At 39.5% G+C, this 25,588-nt stretch overlaps 1 protein-coding gene and 1 pseudogene across 1 annotated transcript in view; both read left to right on the top strand.

Moving 5' to 3' along the window:
- LOC101789329 (poly(A) polymerase type 3-like) overlaps nt 1-4,125 on the top strand; it is a 194,183-nt pseudogene extending 190,058 nt beyond the window's left edge.
- Nucleotides 4,126-8,011: 3,886 nt separating this feature from the next.
- Asip (agouti signaling protein) overlaps nt 8,012-25,588 on the top strand; it is a 33,447-nt gene continuing 15,870 nt past the window's right edge. Inside the window, exon 1 of the mRNA XM_063248494.1 lies at nt 8,012-8,086. The gene's annotated coding sequence lies outside the window, so the exon portion shown is untranslated. The remainder of the gene's footprint in view (nt 8,087-25,588) is intronic.

Raw genomic sequence — 25,588 nt, 5'->3', positions numbered from 1 at the left:
TATTACAAATATGCCCTCCAGTTCAGATAATCTATCCTTAGTTTCTTTCAAGCTGTTATGCCAGTTTTGGTAGAGTTTTTAGTTTCCTGGTAATCTCTTTGAACCTGCTTCACGTATTCTATGCTTTCTCTGTTTTCTCCATCAAACAATTCTCCCCTTTTTTTCTGTTCTTCCATTCCACCATCTGTTTTTTCTGGGGCAGTGCTTAGCATTTCTCTAACTATTCTGCTTATGTCTTGCTTCAGGTCATTAATAACTTCATTCCTGAACTCATCTACGAGGCTCTGGAGATAGCACTTTATGTCTATTGGTGCTGTGTCTGACATTGCATGTTTCTCAGGAATGGGGACCGAGGACCCTTTCTTGTTGCTCCCTCTTCCCATTTTTTTGTTCCTTTTATACAAGCGCATATAGGAGGCCCAGTTTCTTTCTTTGTTGGTTACAGTTTGTTTGAATTGCGTGCGCTAGGTGTTCCCGCCTACTGCAGTGCACTAGGGAGACACAGACCTGGGCAGCCTATGCTGGGCCTGCCCCTCCAGATCAACCTACCAAAGGCTTCACTGCTAGGGTGCACCTCCAGGCGCTGGGACCTGGTTTAGGCTAGCCTACTGGGTCTTAAGTCAGCGGCGTCATGCAGGCCAGGCACTCCCCACCAATCCTGCTTGAGAGGGGAATATGTGACTGAAGTCACTGCAGCATCCTGTCTCAGCCAGCCCACCCGGTCCCAATATGTCCTTTGCTGAAGCTTCCTACTTTATGGAAGGGTCTCCAATCCGCTCACTCACTGCAGGTCAATGCAGGGCTCCCGGCCAGTCCCACTCTCAACTCCATTCACCGCTTCCCACTCTCAGAGCTTTCACGCCTCTCTCCTTGCCGGGCCGATTGGAACGCAGCAGCGGCTGCAGGAAATTCAAATCGCAGCTTCCAGTGGCGCAGGGTGCCGCTTCCACGCTGAGACCTTATCTGTTCCTGTTATGTCACCAGGATTGCGTTTCCAGTTGGTTTCTCTTAGTTTAGTTCATTCCTGGGTCGGCAAAGTATATCTCCCTTGCTTACGATTTCTCGCCCGGCACCATTCCTGGATTTTAAGTGTGGTTTCTCGGAGAGCCTCCGAAGCTGCTGCTATCTATCCGCCATGTTCTCCCGGAAGTCAGCAAGATGTTTTTGTGTTATTAAACATTGTATAGAGATCCTAGCCAGTCCAATAAGACAAGAATAACAATTAAAAGTTACAAGAATTGGAAAGGAAGAGGAAAAAAACAGTAGTTATTTATGGGCAGATATTTATGCAGAAAATTCAAAATGATATAGGTGAATTACTATCATTAGGGACATAAGATTTAAGAATTATAAAATCAGTTTATAAAAGTCTATTGCAAGAAAAGATCTATTGCATTTCTTTGTAACAACTAATATGTATAATTTACGCAAAAATACTGTTTACAATAGCAACAAAAAACAAAAAATACCCAGGATTCAACTTCACAAAGGTTGTACAACCTCTAAGGAGAAATTTTGAAAAGGGTGAGAGGTGAAAAATACCAAAGTGTGGGGCCAGGGATTTAGCTCATTGGCTCTAGCACTTGCTTGATAAACCTAAGGTCATGAATTTGATCCCTGTTACCAAAAAAAAAAAAGAAAAGAAAATATCAAAGTGTGCTATGTGTATGCACGAATCTGCCAAAATGAAACCCATGTAATTTGTTTAAACAATATTAATTAATAAAAAAGGATGTGAGGGAAAAGCTATTGAAAATGACTGAAGAGGGGCTGGGGATTTAGCTCAGTGGCGTAAGCGCCTGCTTTGCAAGCACATGGTCATGAGTTCAATCCCCAGTACTGATAAAAAAAAAAAAAAATGACTGACGAATACCTACATAAATGGAGATATATAAAAAGATACTGTAAAGATAACATTTCTCCTCAGATTGAGTCATAGATGTTTCAATAAAAATCCCTACAGCCTTTTTTGTGGAATCTTACAGTTTCCATCATTAATGTAGAAGAGGAGGAAAAGAACCGTAATGCCCAAGACAGGAAGAACAAGATGAAAGAGCTTGCCTACCAAATATCAAAATCTATAAAGTTATAGTAATTAAGATAATGTTTAAGCCAAAGACATGAATGAAAAAGAATAAATAAAACAAACCCAAGCTTATATGGAAACTTGACTTATGACTGAGATAGCATTACTAAAAAGAACAAATAAGACTGTTTAGCATGAAGGTCAGAGAGTAGTAATGATATGGGGAAAATGATAGGTTTTCTGCTTTACACTAGATGCAAAAACTGATTCTAAATTGACAGAATCGTTAAATATGAAGAATTTTGAGTAGACATTTAATAATATTGTGAAACTTAATACATTAATGTGTAATATTACCTTAGATTTTTTAAATAGCTCTTATATTTAAACCTTCCGTAAATTAATGGGCAAAATATTATGCTTGGGGGAACATGGGTGGGAAGCATAGCTGAAACAAGCTTTGAGCATTTTTCTTTTTTTTTTTTTTTTTTTTTTTTTTTTTGTCTTTTTCATTTTTACCGGTACCAGGGATCGAACTCACGACCGCCTGCTTACAAGGCAGGTGCTTTGCCGCTGAGCTAAATCCCCAGCCCCAAACTTTGAGCATTTTTGAAATTTATCCCAGGGAAAGGATAAGATTACTATACTCTTTTCTCAGTTGGGACGGTGGCACATTCCCGTGATCCCAGCACTGGGGAGACTGAGCCGGGAAGGTCCCAAATTCAAGCCTCGCCTTCGCAATTTAGCAATTTAGTAAGAAGCTGTTTCAAAAGAAAACAATTTAAGAAGAACTGAAGACACAGCTCAGGGTGAAAGCCCTGGGTTCAATTAGCATACGAGACTGGGGGCGGGGGGTGGGGATTCCTATGTGAATAACAAAACTACAAACCTAACCAGGTGTGGCGGTGCATGCCGTAATCCCAGCATTTTCAGAAAGTTGAGGCAGGAGAATCACTACAGTTCGAGACCAGCCTGAGCTACAAAGTGCGCTCAAGGCCAGCATAGTGAGGCTCTTGTCTTAAAAAGACCCAAAAAAAAAAAAAAAAAAAAAAACCAAAACTCTATAAAACTTTTAGAAGACAACATAGGACAGTATGTTTATGACCATAGAGTAAGAAAAGATTTCTTACATGCACAGAAAGAAAATATTGACAGAAAGAAGAGAAGCGCTTAAAGTGGTGGCAGCAGGTGGGATTGGACCCTTGGCTGAGGCAGGCTCCCCCTCCCTCCGCCCCGGGGATCAGGCTCAGGAGGGGAGGGGGAGGGGAGGGGAGGGGGAGGGGGAGTGATGAGGCGGGGCAGGTGCCGCACACGCACTGGGATCACAACAGAGGAGCCGCCGCAGCAGAAACAGTATTGCATCAACCTCGCCTATCAGTTCGGCAGTCCCCAAGAAGATCAACAGAATGCTGACACAGAAACTCACCCAGGCTCTGAAGCCCTGTGGGGTTTTTGAAGAGGAAGAACTGCAGCACAGGATTTCAATTTGGGGAAAATTAAATAACCTGTTGAAAGAGTGGATACGAGAAATGCGAGAATCTTCCCCAACTCGTAACTGAAACTGTTAGAGGAAGGATTTTTTAGATTAGGAGTAGATATTGATGCATTATGCTTGCACCAAGACATGTTGATCGAAATGACTTTTTCACCTCGTTCCATGATAAATTGAAATTACAGGAAGAAATAAAAGATTTAAGAGCTGTTGAAGAGGCATTTATATCAGGCACCAAACTCTGTTTTGATGGGATAGAGGTTAATATTTTGTTTGCAGAATTAGCACTGCAGACTGTTCCAGAAGATTTGGATCCGCAAGATGACAGTCTGCTTAAAATTTTAGAAATAAGATGAGTAAGAAGTCTTAATGGTTGCAGACTGATGAAATTTTACATCTAGTACCAAACACTGACAACTTCAGGGCTGTTAAACTGTGGGCCAAATGCCACAGCATCTATTCCAATATATTATGTTTCCTTGGTGGTGTTTCCTGGGCTATGCTAGTAGCAAGAACTTGCCAGCTTTGTACAAATGCAATAACATCAAGTCTTGTACATAAATTTTTCTTGGTATTTTCTAAATGGTATGTGTTTATATTAAAATAAAATTTTATTGTAGACACTGAAAAAAATATGAATAATTCAATGACATTAAGATTAAGAATTTTAGACAGTAGTCCCAGTCCTTGGGAGGCAGATACAGGAGGATTGCTGTGAGTTCAAGGCCAGCCTGGGCTACAAAGTGAGTTCTAGGCCAGACTGAACTGCATAGTGATACCCTGTCTCAAAAATACCAAAAAGTAAAAAATATTTTTAAAAATTTAAATCTAGATTTTTGATACTTTGGTAAAAGGGCAAGCCAAAACTGGAAGAAAATATTTACAACGTTTATAACCAAGAAAGGATTAACATACCCACTATTAGTGAGTTTTAACAAGACAGGGAAAGTGGGGAAAAGACATGAACTGGAGTATCACAAAAAAGAAAATTAAAATACCATAAAATATAAAGGAAACAATCTATTAAGATGACACAATTTAAACTATGGTAAGATACTGCTTTATATCAGATGGGATATATATATATAAACAATTCACATCCACTCCCCTCTAGTGTTAAATTAATAAAATAACTTGTGAAACATTCAGAAGTTGAACATGCACATACATCAGAACCTATCAATTCTGAACCCACCAGTTATTCTTCCACATTTACATAGAAACCACTACATGTGTGCCCAGGAGACTTACAGAAAAATGTTCAGGGAAGCGTTGTTCTTAATAGTTCAAACTGGGAGCAACTCACATTACTATCACAGTAAAATATGGATAAAGAAATTGAACATGACATTTGCTATGGGGTCTTCATCTATGACCCTTATTGTGTTGCAGTACTTTCCTTCTATTCCTAGTACACATTTTATCATGAAAGAGTACTGGATTTTGTTAAGTGGTCTTTCGGCACCAATGGAGATGATCCAGCTATGGTATTCTTGAATGACAGTTTTTCTTTCAACACTCTGGCCTTTAGAGTTTCTGATGAGAAATCTGCTGATACTTTTATTGAGGATTGTTGTAGAGATGAATCATTTCTCAGTGTTTGCAAGTTTCTCTCTATGTTGTTTGGCTTTTGAAAGTTTGATTATATGTTGTTATGTGAATCTTTTTTAGTTCACTTTACAAGAAATGCACTATTTGCTTGGATATTTGTATTATGTCTTTCATCAGATTTTGGAAGTGTCAGCCGTTATTTCTTCAACTACTCTCTGTCCCTTCCTCTTTCTCTCTCTTCTTATTTTAGGACTTCACAATGCATATGTTGTTCTGCTTGATAGAGTCCTACTGTTCCACGAGCTCTGTTTATTTTTCTTTGATCTTTTTTCTTCCTGTTATTCAGACGTGGTCTTTTCTATGGCCCTAGTTTCAAGTTTGTTAATTCTTTCAAATACTCCAGGCAGGTTTTGGTTTCTGCTTAGGTTTCCTATTTCTTAGTTGATATTTCCTTTTTGTTTCTATATTGTTTTCTTGACTTTTTAGTTCATTGAACATCTCAAAGACAAACATTTTAGTGTCTTTGTCTAGTAGATCTGTCATCAAATCTTTTTCAAAGGCAGTTTCTGTTGATTTATTATTTTCTCTTGTTTGGTGGGAGGTTTTATTTTGTTTTGTTTTGTTTTGTGTTTTTGAGATAGAATCTTGCTATGTAACCCAGGCTGACCTCAAAATCATGGTAATTATCATGCCTTAGCCTCCTGAGTGCTGGGATTACAGGCACGCGCCATCATGTCCAGCCTATTATTTTCTTTTGAATGTACCATACTTTCCTGTTTCTTTGTTGACTTTATATCTTTTTAATCCAATAATATGGTAACTCTGAAAATCAAGCTCTCTCCTGTCCCCAGTGTTGTTTCATCTCTTCCTGGGCATACATAGTCACTTTCTAACTATCACCATGTATGTAATTTTTATTGTCCTAGTCTTTGATGTCTAGCTCCTGAAGAGAAATAAGAAAAAATGAAGGGAGTAAAAAAGAAGGGGGAACATGGAACATTGACCTTTTTAAGTCCCCTAGAAGTCATTTTGACTGGGGAGGGAGCCTGGGGAAAGATACAATAATGACTCCCAGACTCTGCATCTATGTAATCAGAACAACCAAAAGCAATCAGACCACAAATTTCCAACATTAGGAAGACAGAGTCCTTTGTGCCCATTCTGGCTCCCAAGGCTTTGTACCATCTTCTCCAAGAACAAATTGTATGCTGCTTCCTAGCAGAGGTCTGAGGTTGGGGGATGAGTAATTGTAACTGTAACTGTAACCCTGAGATTAACCCTACTTTACCTTTCAAACCTTCTCCTGAAAGTGAGAAGGCTTTGGACACCAGAGTCCCAGAACAGTTATAAATTTTGTCAATGCAAGTCTCATCTAAGTGGGGAGATAGACTCCTAGATGCTTCCAGCTCTGCCATCTTCCCAGAATCTTCTCCTAGCTAATTTCTTTTAAAAAATAATAATTTGGGGCTGGGGATTTAGCTCAGCAGCATAAGCGCCTGCCTTGCAAGTGCGTAGTGGATCCCTGGTACCAATAAAAATTTTTAAAAAAGAAGAAATAATAATTTTTATTGCTCACTTATACTTTCCACTAATTAAACAGGATTATATTTTAGGTTTATGAACTCTAATCAGCATTCAGACTAAGGTCTTCCGTAGGAGTCTGATGTCTTTTCTGTTTTCTTTCCTTTTTTTTTTCTTTCTTTTCTACTTAGTTGCACCCCTCGCAGCACCTCACCCCATCCCCTCTACCCCTCAAACGTAAGATGTTGTACTCTTCTGACTCTATTTGCAAACTCTTTATCTATCCAAAGCGCTTACTTGTTGAAGCATATGATGAATTAGAATTTAGCAAGCATTCACGTCTGTGAAGTGCTGCAGTTTTCAAGGTAGCTACACGATCTTATTTGATCTTTTTTTCAGCCCAGTGTGGTAAGTTAGAGGAGACAGTGGTTTACGTGATTTACCCAGTATCACAGGGGGAAATTAACAAAGCTTGAACTGAAATCCAGATCTCCGGATTTTTAAAAACGGTTTTGAAGAGCAAACCCACTGCTTCACCCATGCTACACTAAGCTGTATCTCCAGCCCATCTTGATTATTTATTCACGTCTCTTTCTAGCTGCCCTTGCCCCTATAAACCACCAACAAGAAACTGGTCTCTAAAAATAAATATAAATCAATGAATGTTATGTCCCTATCCACCCTTTTACTACTAAACCCACAAAAGCCATGAAAATAGACAGCACTTTCTATAGGGCCCTGCATCAAGCTGTGCCCTTCTGCACAACCTCTAAGCTTCAATCACCAGGGAGTCATAAATTATGACTTTATAAATTCTAGCTGATTCAAGAAAAAAAACCAAGAGAGTAAGCAGGAGAGCCACAGCCTAATAGCTTATAGAGTCAGCAGAAAAGCAACTCCTTCAACTGGTGAAAATTTACATAAAAATTTGAAAACTGGGAGACCAATATTGAAAGGCTCCAAAGAGATTTTACTAATAAGGCAAGCAGACCTCAGCAATCTGCCTATCTAGGTCCTAACTGCTCTACCAGCTGCTCTTTAAGCCCACCCAGAATTTCTGAAAGAAAATGAATTAAACCCTGCCAACAGGATTTGTATGTCTAGGTTAACTCACTAGGCTTAAGTTTCACTTTGCCTCCTGGGGTTCATTCTGAATTAAATTCTCATTAAATTCTGCCTATGGAATATCCTCAGTATAACCACTTCCCTTCTATCCCCTTCTAACCTCATTGTCGACACCAATTTCAATTGTAAAGACTGGGAAGATGTACAGGGAGACTAAACCACAAAACTTGTGGCCATCAGGATAACTCTGAACGCACAGTCTCGCTTGACTGAAAGCAAAGGGATAAGATTGGGAAGGCAGCTGCTGGGTGCTTCTAGGGGCTTTAAAATATCTCACACAGCACTCCTTGCCTCTCCTACCCGAGGACAGGGAAGACGCTCTGCTCTGGCTTCCCTTAGCAAGGCTGATTAAGGGCATAGTCACTTGGACTGTAAGTAGGAGAAAACTATTTTCCTTTTTTTCTGCTGCCTTCAGAGATGCTATTTGCTTCCCTTGATTTAAGCTTCAAATCATCTGGGCTGCTAAAGAGCCCTTTATACAAGAAAATTACTTTTACTTTGGCTTCTTTTGTAACATCTGTTCTCCTAGTCTGTTTACTGCTGCTTTTCATCTGATGACATATTTCTTCTTTTCATGAGTCTTCCTGTCTATGAGATAGAGTGAAGCTTGAAATGATCTTGTAGTATGACTAATTGTTTTCCTCTTCTTATATTTGATATTTCAAATGAAGCAACAAACCTTCCTCTGCAGCAAGGTGGAAACAGAGTTCCTTGATCTCCACTCTTTGGTGGGAAGTATATGAATTCAGTTGGCAACTTTAATATGTTTCCAGAATGAGGAAATAACTTCTTGGTCATCCTTCATCTTCTGGAAATTTACACAGATCTATTTGATTAATGTATAAAGGGCAGAGTAAAGAGGAGGGTAATATAAAGGAAACTAGTTGCTTTGTATTTCTCTTTATTCTGCTTTTTTCATTTTCTAACAATAAAATAAATTGTTCTGAAAAAAAAAATCCTAAATTTCAACCCTGACCTGGAGTTACATTTAGTGTTTCTTTAGATGTCTTCACAAAATTGTTCATAGTATGATTTCTAATGGCTTTTACAGAGTATAATTTAGCATTTGGAAATTAGTCTGCTGTGTAGCCTGGCTTCATTTATTAAACATTTATTAAAACAAAAACAGATTACCAAATTTCCATTTATTACAAACCCTCCCTTGTCTTTCTAAGTGTTTGGTATTTCAGAATGAATGCCCAGGGGCCAGGGATTTAGCTCAGTGGTACAGTGCCTGTCTGGCAAGCATGAAGTCCTGAGTTTCATTCCCAGCAGCCCTCCCCCCAAAAAAGAAACAGAACGGATGCCCATTTTGACACTAACGCTCATCAGCAAAAGCTTGAGTTAATTTCTTCATTTGTGGATGAGTTTGCTTTGTCTCTGTGACACTGGACATCTGTTCTAAGAAGCTAAACTAGTGGAATCGTGGAATCATTTTTATTTTATTTGGTTATTTGGGGTACCTTCATGAAATCAAGAAATCCTGACCCACTAAAAAGTAATTTCATAGGTATATGTCTTGAAAGCTTTTTCTACTTTCTCCAAATAAAACTAACATGTATATTGTGAAGGTTTGCTCAACCAAATTTCTTTGGTTCTGATTTGATCCTTTCCAGAAAAAAATTTCACCTAATATCAAAATCTCTAACTTTTCCTTTGATTTAAACTTGTTGGAAACTATAGCAGATCATTGGCTCAGATTTGGTGGGTGCTGGAGGTGAGTCAAGGTCTCCCTATTGTAGTTCAGGCTGGTCTAGAATTCACTATATAGCCCAGACTGGCCCGCACTCACAGTAAACCGCCTGCCTCATTCTCCCATGTGTTGGGATTACAGGTGTGTGCCATCACACCTGGCTATTGGCTCAAGATTTGGTTATGATTGATGGGCTACAGAATGTACCCTATGTAAAAGGAACTCGGAAAATCAAAAGACAGCATGATTACTGGGGCAAAAGAGAGGGAGAGACGTGATTTCTAAAGAGCAAAAGCAAAATCAGAAATCAGTACACGCTAAGGTCTTTGTGGAGTGATGACAGATAAAGCAGACTGCTGGAAATGATGTCAAGAAATTTAAAGAACTCCTTTCAGCTATTCCTACCAGCATCATGCATTATACTCTTTTTTTTTTTTTTTTTAAGACAGTCTTGCTCTGTAATCAGGCTAACCTCAAACTCGCAGCAATTTTCCTGTTTTAACCTCCTGATTGCTGGGATTACAAGAGGGCATCACTATGCCTACCATACTTCTTGTACTCAAAGAGTACAATGAAACAGGAGACCAATTATACCGAGAAAAGCAGCTTTCAGGAAGATTCTTATCCTTTGTTTCTTGAGAAGGACCACAGCCTTCTCTCAGATTCTGCCATATGGTTCTGGTTTCAGAAGAGTTTTAAAGCAGGCTGTTTATAAACCAGCTGGGTGTGGTGGTGCACTCAGGAGGATTTCAAGTTAGAGACCAGCTTGAGCTACAAAGTGAGTTCAAGGCCACCCTGAAATGCATACTGAAACCCTGTCTCAAAAAACACAAAAGGAAAAAAAAAAGGATCCAAATCACTTGAGGATATAAGAAAAAACAGAGTCAAACTCAATTTCTGTTGTACCAGTCAGTGGCGGTGAACCTTGGCACTTGTGGGTTGTTTGTACCACTGAAAGCCCTAAAAGGTTTCCTATTACTGTCCTATACGCTCACTCACCAATCAACATAAAAACTTAGGTGAGAGATTTGTGGGGTTCCCCCCGCCCCGCGCAAAAAAAAAAAATAAGCAAGAAAATGATTAGGTGTTCCTCAATTCAATTCTGACATTTTCTACTTGAAGATAGTGTCAGACCCCACAGACTGAGGGCACAGTCCTTAAGACTGTCTGCCATCCCTTCACATGACAACTACAAACTCCACCTAGTTTTATCTGTGCATCTGATCAGCCCTTATAAATTGGGGCTTTCACAATCCTCTCCTCAGGTCCAATTAATTTTCTAGAGCAACTCACAGAACTCAGGGAAACATGTTTACCAAATTACCATAAAGAATATTACAAGCCAAGCATGGTGGCACACACCTGTAACCTCAGTACCCTGGTGAATACGGCAGGAGGATTGCAATCTCAAGGCCAACCCGACCCTACCTCAAAAAAAAATGGTATTACAAAGAATTTCAATGAACACCAAATGAAGAAATGCATAGGGCACGATTTGGGGGAAGGGGGATAGGGCTTCTATCTTGTCTCCCAGTGTTCCAGCTTCCAGGAACCTCCACGCGATCAGCTATCTAAATGCTCTCTGAACCTTGTCCCTTAGGGACTTTATGGAGGGTTATTACATAAGGCTTGACTGATTAAATCATTCGCCAACGTAACCTTCAACCATTTTCTCAACCAAGGCTAGAAGTAGAACTGGAAGTCCCAACCCCCAATCCTGCCTTGGTCCATCCTTTATTACCTTCTATTCTGCCAGTCATCAGTAAACTCATTAGTATATAAAAAGATACTTATTACCCTGTTAATTCCAAGGACTTTATGAATTGTATGTCTGGAAATAGGCAGAAAGACCAAATATACTTTTTACATCATACCACCAATTATAATATTATTCTATTTAGCATCTATTAGGCATAGTAAATGAATTTTCCAAGTCAACCACAACAGCCAAAGTTTGTATGTGTAGATGCTACCCAAGAGATCAAATGATTTTATTGTTAAAGAAAAAATATTCTTGATACTTGCTTAAATGGAAAAGATGACTTTATTCAAAATTATTGCACTAGGGAAGATAAATTGTGCTCAACTCTGAATACAGCAAAGGTAACTGGGATTTAAGGGAGACAATGATGGAAAATTGCTAAGAGAAAATATGAAGGATAGAAAGATTCATGCCTAACTAACCTAAGGGGATGCCTGCTAAGGGCATAAACATCAAAGGTGGGAGATGAAGAACTTGATTAGCTACCAACAGTAGAGTGATTCACTAAACAGACTTGGGAAGAACAGTGCTAAAACAGACCAAAGGCAGGGCCATAGGTCAAAATCAAGGCCTAGTTGAAAAGAGTACTCAGTTGAGCCTAACTAAAGTTTGGTCAAGGAGCGTCTGTCCATATCTGCAAGCTTTCACCACTTCTCCCATGTTCCCATTCTGCTGCCTCAACCGCACCACCTACAAAGGAGAGGTCTCTACTTCCCTCAGTCAGGCCCTTGCCAGACCTCCTCTTTTATGGAAAAGTGAGAACACCAGCCTCTCATGAGTCCAGATTCAGGATCTCAACTAGCAGAGATTTCTGGTCCCAGATTTCTAGGGTCAGTTCACTCCCTGATAAAAGAGCCAGGGTCCTCTCTTTGGGAAATTTGCATCCCAGATGTGGAGAGCCATCCCTAACAGCCCTACGGGAAGAATTTGCAGTCTTGGCCCTTGGGAAGAGACTTGTCAGCAAAGGAAACAGCTAGTGATTGAATAAACACATTACCCTCCCCTTACTGGTACATCTTTAGTTATCTTGACAGCCGACCACTTTTACTGTGTTATAAAAGTTAAAGAAGTTCTGAAACTAGGTCTTAGGAAGTGGAATAAATACTATTGGGTTTTTAAAACAGTTTCTTCCATAGTGAATTGGACTGGCCATGCTGGCAAATGAAGAACTGTATAGTTCTTTCTTTTCGCTTCAGGAAAAGAATTGAACCTTTCGTGTGACTCTGAAGTTGTTTAGGCCTGGGACTGACACTTTCTTGGCCACTCAGTAATTCTGTGACATTGTTTACGGGGTTTCAGTTTCCTCCTCTGAGATACATAGCTTGTTAAGAGGATTAAATGTACATAATATGCCTAGACCAGAACCTGCCACATAGCATATACTCAGTAAATGGAAGCTACTTTGATTCATGTCCCTAATTCTGTGACTAAATAGTGAGCATGGAAAGAGTAGTGACGTGGAAGAGGTTTGAGTCAGGATTCGGAAGCGCCTGCTTGAGAAAGCCCTTTCCTATTCTGGACCTCAGTTTCTAATCTGTAGAAACAGAGTGGGTGGACCAAATCAGTGTTTCTTACACATCAAAATCCCTGGAATTCTATTAAAAATGTCTCCTAGGGCTGAGGAGTTAGCTCAGTGGCATAAGCACCTAAGTGGCAAATGCAAGGTCGTGAGTTTGATTCCTGGTACAAAAAAAAAAGAAGTCTCCTAGACTGAGGATGTAGTTTAGGGATACAGCACTTGTCCAGCATTCATGAAGACGTAAGTTTGACCCCTAGCACTGAAAAAAAAAAATCTAGTGTCCATCCCCAGAGATTCAGATTCAGTGGTTTAGGCCAGGCTGCAGGGTTTATAAATTCCTAATAGAAAAACAAATGTGGTATATTTACAATAGGATACCAACAATAATTTTACAAAAACTATTTATACATGCAACAAGTATCTTTGAAAAACACTGAGTGAAAAGAAGTCAGATGCAAACTTGTGCGGTGTGACTTCCTGATTCAGGAATCAGGAAAACTAATCTTATGGTAGGCATCAGAACAGGGTTTACCTCTGGGGATAGAAATAGATATGAACTAGAAAGAGAGACAAGAAAACTTTGAAGAGTGAAAGAAATGTTCTGGGCTGAAGATACAGCTTAGTGGTGGAGCATGTAATGAGCATGTGTGAGACACTAGATTCATTCTCCAGAGCTAGTCAGCTTTCCCACTGCTGAATACAATGCTTGACTCGCATACCTTAAATGAAGAAAGGTTTACTTTAGCTCACAGTTTGGGGAAATCCAGTCCATACTCAGTTGGCACCAGCGCAGGAACATCAGTGTGGAAATACTGATGGCTGAACAAAACTGCTTGGTTCACAGTGGCTGGGAGGCAGAGCTGGGGAACAACACCAGAGAGTAACAGGCAGGGGACTGATACCCAAGGCCTCCATGATATCCTCCATGACCCGCCCTGGCGTATCCAGGAGTGTGCTCAACTAGTCTGCTAAGTGTTTCTAAATTCAGTGAAGCTGACATGCCAGGATTAATGATCACAAAGCCCCAAAAAGAATGAAGAAATACTATGTTGTGTATGCTGGCGAGAGATGCTAAATCATCAAGTCAGATACATAAAACTTGTTCATTTAACTGTACACAAAATTATATCTTGATGGGAGAAACAGAGTTCCTGATACCTGAGATGCATAGTCAGCTGTAAGTATCTTAAATAAGATGATCCATCTCTAAGGCCTCCTTTAGTTAAAGCCCTGGCTTTCTTTTTTTTTTTTTTTTTTTTTTGATACCAGAAATCAAACTCTGGACCTCATGCTTGCCAGGCAGGCGCTGTGCCACTGGACTATATCCCCAGCCTAAAGCTCTGACTTTCATGGCCCCACCAGAACCCCCTTGCCAATTGTTTTTATACACACATTGGATATTTAATTTTTTTTGGTCAAAGACAAGAGCAAAAATATCAAAAGAAGCCAGAATCCGCAGCCTATCCTAGCATAACTGACGGAGGGGCTTCCAAGCCTCAACAGAATACCACGAAGTTGAGGGAAAGGACATTGAATCATTTCCAGTCTGATTTGTGACTTGCCTCTGACTAGAAGGAACCAACAAATCAGAATTTTTCTGTTGTTGGTTTTCTTTTCTCTCTGCCCATTCTTTTGGCAAACACTTGATTGCCTGTTTTGTGCCACGCATGGCTTGGTATTAGAAGTGGCAAAATTAATTTGACAGCCAGGCACTGATCCCTGTAGAGTTTAGATTCTACAAGGGAAAGAAAACCAATAAAAAAGATAAATAGAAGTAACTATGAAACATGATATAAAGAAACAGGATGAAACCTGGGTGTGCTGGTGTGCACCCATAATCCCTACACTCTGGTTGGTTGAGGCAGGAGAATCACAAGTTTAAGCCCAACCTGAGCAAACTAGGATTTAATGAGACTCTATCACAGAAATTAAAAAATAAAAAGGGTTGAGTTTGTAGCTCAGTGTGAAGGTCCAAGTTTCAACCGTTGGAAAAGAGAGAAAGAGAGAGAAAGGAGAGAAGACAGAAAGGGAAAGAAGGAAAGAAGAAGAAACAGAAAGAGAGAGAGAGAGAAAGGATAGATAGGTAGAAGAAAGTGATATTTGTGCCCAAAGTTTGCCAATGATTCAGATGTCTGTAGAGCTAAGAGAATCAAGCTGAAGACCAAACAAAGAATATTTCAGGTCAAGGGAATGGCAATGTAAAAGCCTTGGGGTAGGAAAGAATTGGGCACATTCTATAGTCAGGAGTATAATATGTCTAAAATGCAATGATTTAGGAGAGTCTGTCAAATTAGATCAGAGAGGTAACAAGACCTTGTAGGAAATGTGAATTTTGTTTCAAGAACAATAGTTTTAATCAGAGAGTAATGTGACTTGAATTGTATTTCTGAAAAAAACCTTCCATGGGGAACAGATGGCATAAAACGAAGGCAGAGATGGCAATTAAGTGATATTCATTTGTCCAGCGATGCTGGCTCAGCCTAGGGTAGCTGTAAGCTTTTGCTTAGTGGTTCAAGAGGGATTTTAAACCTCCAGGACTGGTCTAACCAGAGACAGAGAGCAAGAACAACCTCAGAAGTTGGGATTCAGATGTAGCAAAATAAATACATTTGTCAACCTCACATGTTGATGAATTCCTCATGCTCAGTTGGCCTTATTTTTCTGTTTTCCCCACCAGTCATGACTGAAGATGATTAAAAGATCCCTCAGAATGTTGCACTGTCCCAGAAGTGCCTTTTTTGAGTTCCACTCACAAGGAGAGAGTCTCGAGAAAGGAGCCAGTGTATGAACAGGGCTTCTCCAGATCCTTTCCATCGGTCCCTTGTTTCTTTTTCAAGGGCGGGGTGGGGGGTGTTTTTTTGTTTTTGAGATTGGGTTTCACCATGCAGTTCAGACTGGCCTTGAACTCACTATGTAGCCCAGGCTGACCCTGAACTCAAGTCCATTCTCCTGCCTCAGCCTCCCAAGTGCTGGGGTTTCAGACATATACCACCACCCCTGGCTTCTCATTCCCTTTTGTATTCCCCACCCAGCTTCATTAGAATTTGCCCTCCTAACTCCATGCCCCAAAATTCTATGAGTCCTTCCTCCTCCTCCTTCTCTTCTCCTCAGAGCTCTACTTTTAGATAGAAAAATGAATTATTATACTAACAGTTACCAACTTAACCGTGTCTGAGATCATTTGTACCATTACCTTAGTGGTCCCTAATCCATGCTGTGGATGTGGCTAATCAAGGGAAGGTTGACAAGGCAGAATATGACTTAAATCCTATTTTATAACAACTTTGCCTTCTACCCTCCTATGGAATTCAGATCAGAGAAAAACTCCCTGAAGAAAAACCTCAACTGGAGATATTATTGACCTTGGTCAATAATGACCAGAATCTTCAGATAGAGGGATCTGGAAGACAGGCTTTCCACAGAAACTTCAAGAAATGACAATCCAGGCAGGGTAGTTATTCCTCTCCTTGCAGTCCTCAGGCAGGGGGCTTCTTCTCAGGAAGAAGACTAGAACCCAGAAGTAGGCTAGAGAAAAATGAGTTTGAAAGAGGTAGATCTTAAGCTGGTTCCTAAGAAAGACAGGTTTGGGGCTGGAGATTTAGCTCAGTGGCATAAGCACCTGCCTTGCAAGCAGGCAGTTGTGAGTTCAATCCCTGGTACCGGTAAAAAGAAAAAAGACCAAAAAAAAAAAAAAAAAAAAAAAAAAAAGGAAAGACAGGTTTTAGAGAGGGCGATGGCAAACAGCCGTGGCATTTTTGACAAGGCTTTACAAAAAAGCCTTATTTGCAAACTGGAAGTTACAAGTTCACTATTCGGCCCTTATCTGTTCCCTATTCCTCCCATGTTTGTGGGGAGTTATGCTGGGGTCAAGCTGGGCCCAGAGACAACAGCTGATTCTGATGCTGCTCTAGTTTGATTTTCCTCCCTTTATTCCTGCTCTAACCTGGGCAAGTTAGAGTCCACTTAGGAGTGAGCAACAGTAAGGGAGTCACAAATCCTCTTGCAGGGGAGGAAGTCAACTTTTATTCTGATTGAACAGAACGAAGAATTAGAAAATCCATCTCAGCTTGGCGTAAGTAATCCCCTTACTCTTGGAATACCTAAAGACATAGGAGATCTGAACCCCTAGTCAGCATTTCAAAGGGCACAAATCTTCTAAAAACAGAGCAGATCAGAGTACAACTTACCTTTTCTTTTTTCAAATTTGAAAATGTTTTTAAATATAGAAAGTTTTACCTTCACTCAGAATTGTTTATTTATTATTATATTTGTTTTACTTTTTATTTTTTAAAAAAATGCAAGCTGGGTGTGGGGATGCACACCTGTAATCTCTGCATTATGGGAGGCTGAGAAAAATCAAAAATTCAAGCCTAGGGCTGGGGATTTAGCTCAGCAGGCATAAGTGCCTGCCTTGCAAGCGTGCGTTCATGAGTTTGATCTCCGGTACTGATAAAAAAAAAAAGAAAGAAAGAAAGAAATCCAAGCCCAGCTAGGGCAACTTAGCAAGGCTTTGTCTCAAAATAAAAAATAAAAAGAGTTAGACCAAGATGAATGTAATTATTGTTATGTATTAGAAATATATGCTAATAAAAGAAACCAGGGCTAGGGATACAACTCAGTGAGAAGGCTCTAGGTTCAATCCTCAGTGCCACACACACACACACACACACACACACACACATACACACAAAAAGTAGATAAATTTGAAATTCCCTTACACGAGGCATTATATTACACACCTATAATCGTAGCACTTGGGAGACAGAAGCAGGAAGATCACTAAATGAAGAGGATCACCAAAGCCATCTACAAAGTGAGTTCAAGGCCAGCCTGAACTGCACAGTGAGACCCTGTCTCAAAAAGACCAAAAAGAAAAAAAAAAAAGAAAAAGAAAAGTTCTTTTACCAAGAAACTCCCCCAATTCCCATCATCTTCTAATTTTTATCTTTTCCTCTGTACTTACCTTTTTTTTTTTTCAATCGGTACTAGGGATTGAACTCACAACTCTGCACTTGCAAGGCAGACACTTATGCTGCTGAGCTAAATCCCCAGCCCTTCTCTCTACTTATCTTTCTCCTCTCTTCTTTTCTGCCTGTTTTATTCTCCTTCCTTTAATTCTAAAATCTGAGTTTAACATTTACATATCCCTCTACTAGTTTATTTTTTAGAAAAGACTAATTTAAATTGATATGTATTTCATATGGCCCTCAATTTAAGGGTGCATATATGGTCCACAAAATAGGCTTTCATCTCAATACAAAAGTTGTAGCTGGGCATTGTAGTAAATACCTGTAATTCCAGCACTTGGAAACCTGGCACAGGAAGACAGTAAATTTGAGGCTAATCTTGGCTACACAGTGAGTTCAAGATCAGGCTGGGCTACCTAGCCTGGATTATGTAGTGAGACTTGTCTCCAAAAAAAGAGGAAAGAAAAAAATTTTATTATATATAACTCTTTTGTGTGACTTTTTTTTTTCTTGACAATGTCTTACTACGTAGTTCTGGCTGTTTCAAACTTGCTATGTAACGTAAACTGGCTTCAGAGTCAATGATCCTCCTGCCTTAGTCTCCTAAGCGTGCTGGAATCACAGGAATGAACCACCATGCTGTTTCTTGTATGACGTTTTGTGTGTGTGTGTGTGTGTGTGTGTGTGTGTGTGTGTGTGTGTGTACCAGGGATCGAACCCACGACCCTGCAATTGCCAGGCAGGCATTTGTCCTGCTGAGCCATATCCCTGGCCCTTTATAACTCTTAAATTCTCTCTGAAAGCGTGTCTAGAATTCAAACATATTTTAAGCAACTCACAACATTAAAATAAATTTGTGGCCTCTCAAGCTTGCAACTTTGAGAAAAAACATTCAATTGTCTGTCACAATTCTGGTCATTTTTAAAGTCATTAATTAAAGCCACAAATTAAAGTCATGTCTAAATTATAATGCCCATCATTTAGACACACCTCAGTTTTTACCAATTAGATTATCAGAGTTGGCTGCAAATCATTGTCTATTTTCAGATATCAGACATTCTCAGAGGACAAATCCTTGCTATCAGAAGAAACACTCATCAAAGTGTGTTGCAGCTTCTCTGAATGGAATATGCTTTTTAGATTTACAATGAATCAGAGTTAGAAAAGAATTTTAAAATCTAATCCAAATCCTTTTTCCTAAATGTAAAAAGAAAATGCTCACTGAGAGAAACTGAGCTGCTGGAAGTGGTCCAGTGAGTTAGTAGCAAGGCTGGATTAAGAACCCAGTTGCCAGATACTGGTCCATTCTTCTTCCCTTGCTCCATTAGGGTGTCTGATGACTGGACCCCTGGTTAGACAGCCACACAACCGCACATGATGTCTGTAAGTACTCTCACCATCTGTAGCTTCCTGATGAAACTTTACTAAGAATCATTTAGTTTCTCCCTGTCTACAAACTTCTTAGCAACCACGGAACATTATCAGTGTCAGTTTTGTCACTCTTATAACCAGAGGTGGCTTCATCAGTGAGCAACTTGCCACGAGGGCCGCAAGTTTAAAAAGCCTTAAACGGGGTTTAATGCTCTCTTGTCACCTTCTTGAATTAATAAATTTTTGGCGAGCAGTCCTGCATTTTCATTTTTACAGGTTCCAATAATTTAGGTATAAGTTACAAACTGGGTGATAGAGAGGAGGAGGTTTCTTCTGTTGCTCTTCCTTGGACCGCAGACAACGCTTTCTTGTGGAAGCCAATTCTGTTTACATGTTCATTCAAAGCATGGTTTCTTTCAGTGTCCTCATGGTTTCAGTTTCCTTTGCATAGTTTCTGTTGAAGGGATGAGAAAATTTTGCTTTCCAATCAAATACTAACTTTTTATTAAAGACTGATGTATGGCTGCCACCATTGTCAACTTAATAACAGCAGCAGAAGTCCCTTGGTAAGCCTCTGGACCAACCCGAGGGCAGACAAATCATCAGCAGAGATGAAAACTCACCTTAAACATGCAGCAAAAAAGAAAGAAAATGAAAAGCCAGATGCCTCTGCACCTTCCTGTGGTGAGACTGAGATCCAGATTAGCAGTCAGGAAACAGAGGGATTCAGCTGGCCATGTTACTAAGATGAGGAGACGGTACAAGACAGTCCATGGGGTCCCGACGCCCAACAGGATCGTTCCAAAGCAAAAAATAAATAAGCCCACCGAATACCAGAATCAAGAAAAGAAGGAAAACTATGACTCAGAACTACTGCAAAACTTCTTTCTCTGCCAGACAAAAGCCATGGAAATGAAAACGCAATTTCCTCAGGAAAAAGTGAAATAAATGAGTCAAAGGTACATTCAGAAATAAAACATCCCTAAGCAAGTCACTTTTCTAAACTGGGAAAAGGTAAAAGAACTAGAGTCACTACTCCACACTTTAAAAGCATCATGAAGTACTGTAAAGAAATGGGGTCTGATGATCAATATGTTAAGAGAAAAAAACATTTTAAGGCACAGGGGTGTAGCTCAGTTATTGAGCACTTACCTAGCATGCGCAAGGCTCTGGGTTCAATCCCCAGCACTGCCAAAATAAATAAGCTAAAGGTAAATGTTATCAAAATCTGAGGATTATTTCTTTAAAGGTTACTATGCTCTGTAAAACATTTAAACACTTGAGAATGTCAAGTAGCATCTAGTATTTTATTTCTATCATCCATTTTTAATGCAAAGTAATATTATGTTTATAAAAAATTCAAATAGCAAACTACATAAAATAAAAAGTGAATGTCTCTACCTCCTAACTTTAATTCCATTCCTAAGAAACAATCACTATTAAAATTTTTAACAGGTATCCCTCCACATATTTTTCTTTACATTTACAAGTAAACACATATTTTAGAATTTTTTGATATATTTTGTTCATAATCAGGGATCACAATGTTTATATTCTTCATCTTGTTTCCATGTTATTATTTCTTATCTTCTAAATCAGCACCTGGTCTAACATATGACACTCCTCACTATAGAAACTGAACTACTGTCTACAAGAAGAAAACCAACACTATCCCTGCACTCATGTGTCTGTAATACTGGATGAACCCCACTGAAGTTGTAGAAACAAGTGTACAAAGAGATGTTTCCATTTTAGCTCTGAGTGGCTAGAAGCTGAGTCACTATAAGCTTCGAGGGGCCAGAGACACAATTATGGATCCAGAAAAAGCTATAGAACCTCTCCACTGAAGAATAACATGTGCACTAAGTTTTGTAGACATCTTCAAGATTAAACTCTCTCTTGCTATCACTTGCCTTTCTTCCCAAGTGTATGCTTTGTTCCAAAGACTAACCTGCCTCATCACCACTAACCTACATGAGTCTGCTGAAGTATGAGCAGCTGCTCCTTTATGTCGGCCCTAGCTGAACACTTCTCGGCTTCTGCCCACTCTTCCCCACATAGACAGATATGCTTCACGATATCTGCTGATCACTGAGCATCAATACATAGGAGGGCTAGTGGAAACCACCATTATAACCAACCAAGTCTGGTCACTTGTCCTTCTGTGCCAGATTGCTGGCTTTGCCGACACCCTAGCTGCCCTCACTGATGCCACTAGCAAAGCCCATGACAGTCTGACTACACCCAGAATGGTCTGTAGCTGACACTATTCACTGTTTTCAAGAAGATTCTGCTACTTTCACTCCTTCAGTTCTGATCTCTCACTACACCTCCACCCCAATAGTGATTAGTGATCCTCCATCCTTGGGAAATTGTAATCCTTTCATTTGCTTTATGGTCCAAAGCCCCTAAGAGATCAGGATATCAAGCTATTCTCAATGGTAGACTTAAGGAGGTGACTTGGATGTATAGTCAGTGCCTTTGAGGTACTACTCAAAGATGATCTGGACACTGTTATCTACCATATTTCTTCCACCAGCAAGCTGACATGGTAGCATTCATATGTGCATTCACACACATATATGCACATCAGCAAAACTCTTGGGGAACATAAGCCTACTGCGTTTAGCCACAACTCTCCATGCCTTCTTTTCCAGGCCTTTATCAGAGTCATTCACATTCATATATTTGAAAATCTCTCAACTCTTATTTTATACAATATTAGTGACCGTCATAAAATCTTTCTTTGAATAATAACTGTTTAACTTGCCCCAACTTGACAGTGACTGAAAAATCAAAATCAGAAATTAAGGATTTGCCATAGACTCCTGAATTCGCACCCTGAAATACTAAACTCCAAAGCAGTGATATTATGCACACCTGTAATTTCTAGTACTCAGAAGGCTGAAACAGGAGGATCAAAAGTGCAAGGTTAGATTGGCTATGAAGTGAATTTAGGGCCAGCCTGGGCTACATAGGAAGATCTTATCTCAAAATAAATAATCTAAAAAAAAAAAATGATGTCATTAGGAGGCTTCGGAAAGTAACTAGGTCCTGGAGGCAGAGCCCTTATGAATGGGATTATATAGAAATGCCCTTAATAAAAAGATCCCTTCTGCCTAAGGGGGTTAGAGTAGGAAGACACCTATACAGGAGGAAGTGGGTTTGCACTTTGATCACAGACTCCCCAACCTCCTGAACTGTTGCTTATCAATAAGCCTCCTGCTCTAGGTTTTTTGTTAAAGAAGCCTGAGCGGACTTGGACAAAATCTACACAATTTTAGAATAACAAAGTCCTTGAGTCTTTCATTCATTAAACAAGGCTTTATTAAGTTTCTACTTTGTCCGTCATACTCCATACTGAATCATGTAGTTCAATCCCTTCGTTTTATAGATTAAAAAAGTAGAAGGTCACACAGTTGTTTAAATGGTAGATTCATCTACGTGATCTGACTCCCTTTCCTGGATTCTTTGAATCCCACCAAGTTGAAAAGAAATTCATCTTAAATTGTAAGTACCAACTTAAATCAGATGATGAGTTTAAGAAGAAGAACTGTCATCAAGAAGATCACAGATCAAAGATCAGTTTTCACCACTACCAAGTAGAAAGATAAATTACTCTTGGAAACCATTACATAGTCATTGCTTTCAGAATTATTAATCTGGATTAATAGCAGTGAGTTGGTTTGCCTGTAATTACACAAAAACTCTGAAAACCATAAGCCCTACCCCACTCCCCACTGCTTTATATAGTTCATTTGGCAGCAAGCTCTGAATTTACCAAAAGCCATACGGCAACAAAACCTTTCCTGAATTGATAGAAATCAATTAAGTCTTTATTTATCCTATTTATTACGAATATTCATGCATTTTGCTGTGGAGGCATCAGTATTTTTCCTAGATCCATTACATGTGGTTTAACATAATACATAGGTATCACATTTTTAATTCACAAAATTCTGAAATTTAAAATATTCTAACCCTGAGTCCTAATGTAACTAAGCATCATGGATCTGTATTATATTTAAAATACACATACCATAGCCAAGCGTGGTGGCACATGCCTGTAATCCCAGCGCTTGGGAGGCTGAAGCAGGAGAAATGCTGCAAGTTTGAGGCCACCCTGGGCTACGTAATGAGGTCAAGGCCACCCTGAAGTAGAGTGAGACCTTGTCTCAAAACAATAAAAAATAAAATAAAATACACATACCTCAGCTCAGAATTGGTATCAGGTATATAGTTTCTTAACCTTCTCCCAATCCCCAGATAAGATTAATTGCCCTGAGACTTCACTGTTTCCCACAGAACATTTTTCTTTTTTGAAATTAAGCCCTAGGATTCACTATGTGCCCCCAAATTAATCTGGGAATTTGACCTGATGACTTTCCTCCCTGCCCCCTGTCCAGTGACTAGTATTTGTTAGGTTGATAGTTGTTCTGATGGCAAAGCAGTGAACTGGGACTACAGCCAAACTGTAGATATCCAACCCCATGTGCACAGAGCTTTCTCCCTTCACTCATGAATCCTACCGCCCCTGAGATTTGCAATGTTGAATTCAATTACTGATTCAACCTATCATGCCCAGTCCATCCCTCAAGACCTGTTGCTGAGTCTCAGTGATCTTCCCCAAACACAAGGAAATAAATAACTCCACATCCTACTTCCCAATAATTGGCAGATCTCTTGTCTCTGCCTTCATCGGAGTGCTCCTGCTGCCCCGAACTATCCACTGATTCATTTCTGATTTGTTCTAATTAATATCCATTGTTGCTGGAGCTCTATTTGAAAAAAGGGCCTCTTAGGGGCTGGGGATTTAGCTCAGCAGCATAAGCACCTGCCTTGCAAGCAGGCGGTCGTGAGTTCAATCCCTGGTACCAATTAAAAAAAAAAGAAAAGAAAAAAGGACCTCTTGGCTGGGTGTTTAGCTCAGCGGCATAAGCATCTGCCTTGCAAGCATGTGGTCATGAGTTTGATCCCCAGTGCTGATTTAAAAAAAAAAAAAGGACCTCTTTAGCAACAATTAGAGTTAAATATAAAATGGCTTTTGGAAGAGATCAGAGCCATAAAATAAAATACATATTTTTATTTTTAAAATATCTTTTAATTTTATGTAAATAAAATATTGTCTTTAATTTCAAATAATTATATTTTTATTTGTATTCCAGGTATCATTGTACAGAATCTTTAAGAATTCTAGCCACTTTAAACCCCAGCACTTGGGAAGCTGGGGCAGGATCACTGCATGTTCAAGGCCAGCCTGGGCTACACAGTAAGTTCAAGGTCAGCCTGAACTGCATAGCTACACTCTGTCTCAAAAAGAAAGAAAGAAAAAAGAAAAAGAAAAAGATGAATTATAAGCAGCATGGTATAATAGGAAATTTTAAAACATGATGTCTATTCATAATGCAGATTTTTTTCCCTTGTTTGTTTGTTGTTTTGTGAGACAGGGTCATGGCAATGTAGTTCAGGCTGACCGTGAACTCACTATGTAACCCGGGCTGGCCTCAAATTTGTGATGATCCTCCTGCCTCAGCCTCTTTAGTGCTAGGTTTACAGGTGTGCAAAAGTAAGCCCAGATTTTTCCCTTATCAAAACTGATCAGTCCCGATATTTGTCTCATTAGACAATTACCCTTTGTAAAAGTGAATCTTACATCTGATAAATATTGGTTGATAATGGTAAAAATTATCTGTCTCAGATCACATTTGTTTTTCATTTTTTTTTAAACTGGGGATTGAACTCAGGGTTGTTTTTTTGTTTTGTTTTGTTTTGTTTTTTTTTGTTTTTTTTTTTTTTTTCTTCACTCAGTCACATCCCCAGCCCATTTTTCATTCTTTCATTTTGAGAGAGTCTCACTAAATTGCCCAGGCTGGGCTCAAACTTGTGATCCTCCTACCTCAGGGTCATTAATATCTCTACCCAAAGAAATAATTAAGTACTTCATCAGTTAATAAATGCCCAGAGAGCAAACATAATGAGTTTAGTCCAGTCCCTCACAAGTCTTACAATCTAATCAAACACCAGCAAAATTTTTCTTAAGATACCAGATAGGTTGTGTGGATCACCCATCATGGTGTCTGTCTATTTTGGAGTTTGGAGAGATTTTTTTGGTTTGGTTTGGGCTGGATTTGGTTTGGGGGGGTTGTTCTTTTTTCTCTTTTTTGAAATGTCTCCTATATAGTCCAGGTCGGCCTTAAACTGTATAACCCAGCCTGGCCTTGAACTCATGGTGATCACCCATCTCAGCCTCCTAAATGCTGGGATTACAAACCCACCCAACTGCACCCAGAAAAAAGCTTTTAGTTTTTTGGTTTGTTTGTCTGTTTGTTGATGGCCCTAGGAATGAAACTCAGGGCCTCGCACCTGGTAGTGAAGTGTTCTACCACCAAGCAGCATTTTCAGTCCACTGGATATATTTTTCGATAGAAACCTTTCAAAATGTAAAAAAAAAAAAATGCTGGAGATGTAGCTCAATCACAGCATACTTGCTAGCATTGTTTGATTCGCAGCACCACAAAAAAAAAAAAAATGTAAGTGTCATGGTTTATGTTGGTGGCCCCC

The sequence above is a fragment of the Cavia porcellus genome, unplaced genomic scaffold (assembly GCF_034190915.1).
Source record: "Cavia porcellus strain 051 isolate PalLab524CR breed Dunkin Hartley unplaced genomic scaffold, mCavPor4.1 scaffold_5, whole genome shotgun sequence".
NCBI classification, from domain to species: Eukaryota; Metazoa; Chordata; class Mammalia; order Rodentia; family Caviidae; genus Cavia; species Cavia porcellus.
The sequence above is the reverse complement of the archived record's forward strand: the minus strand, read 5'-3'. Positions and strand labels throughout refer to the sequence as shown.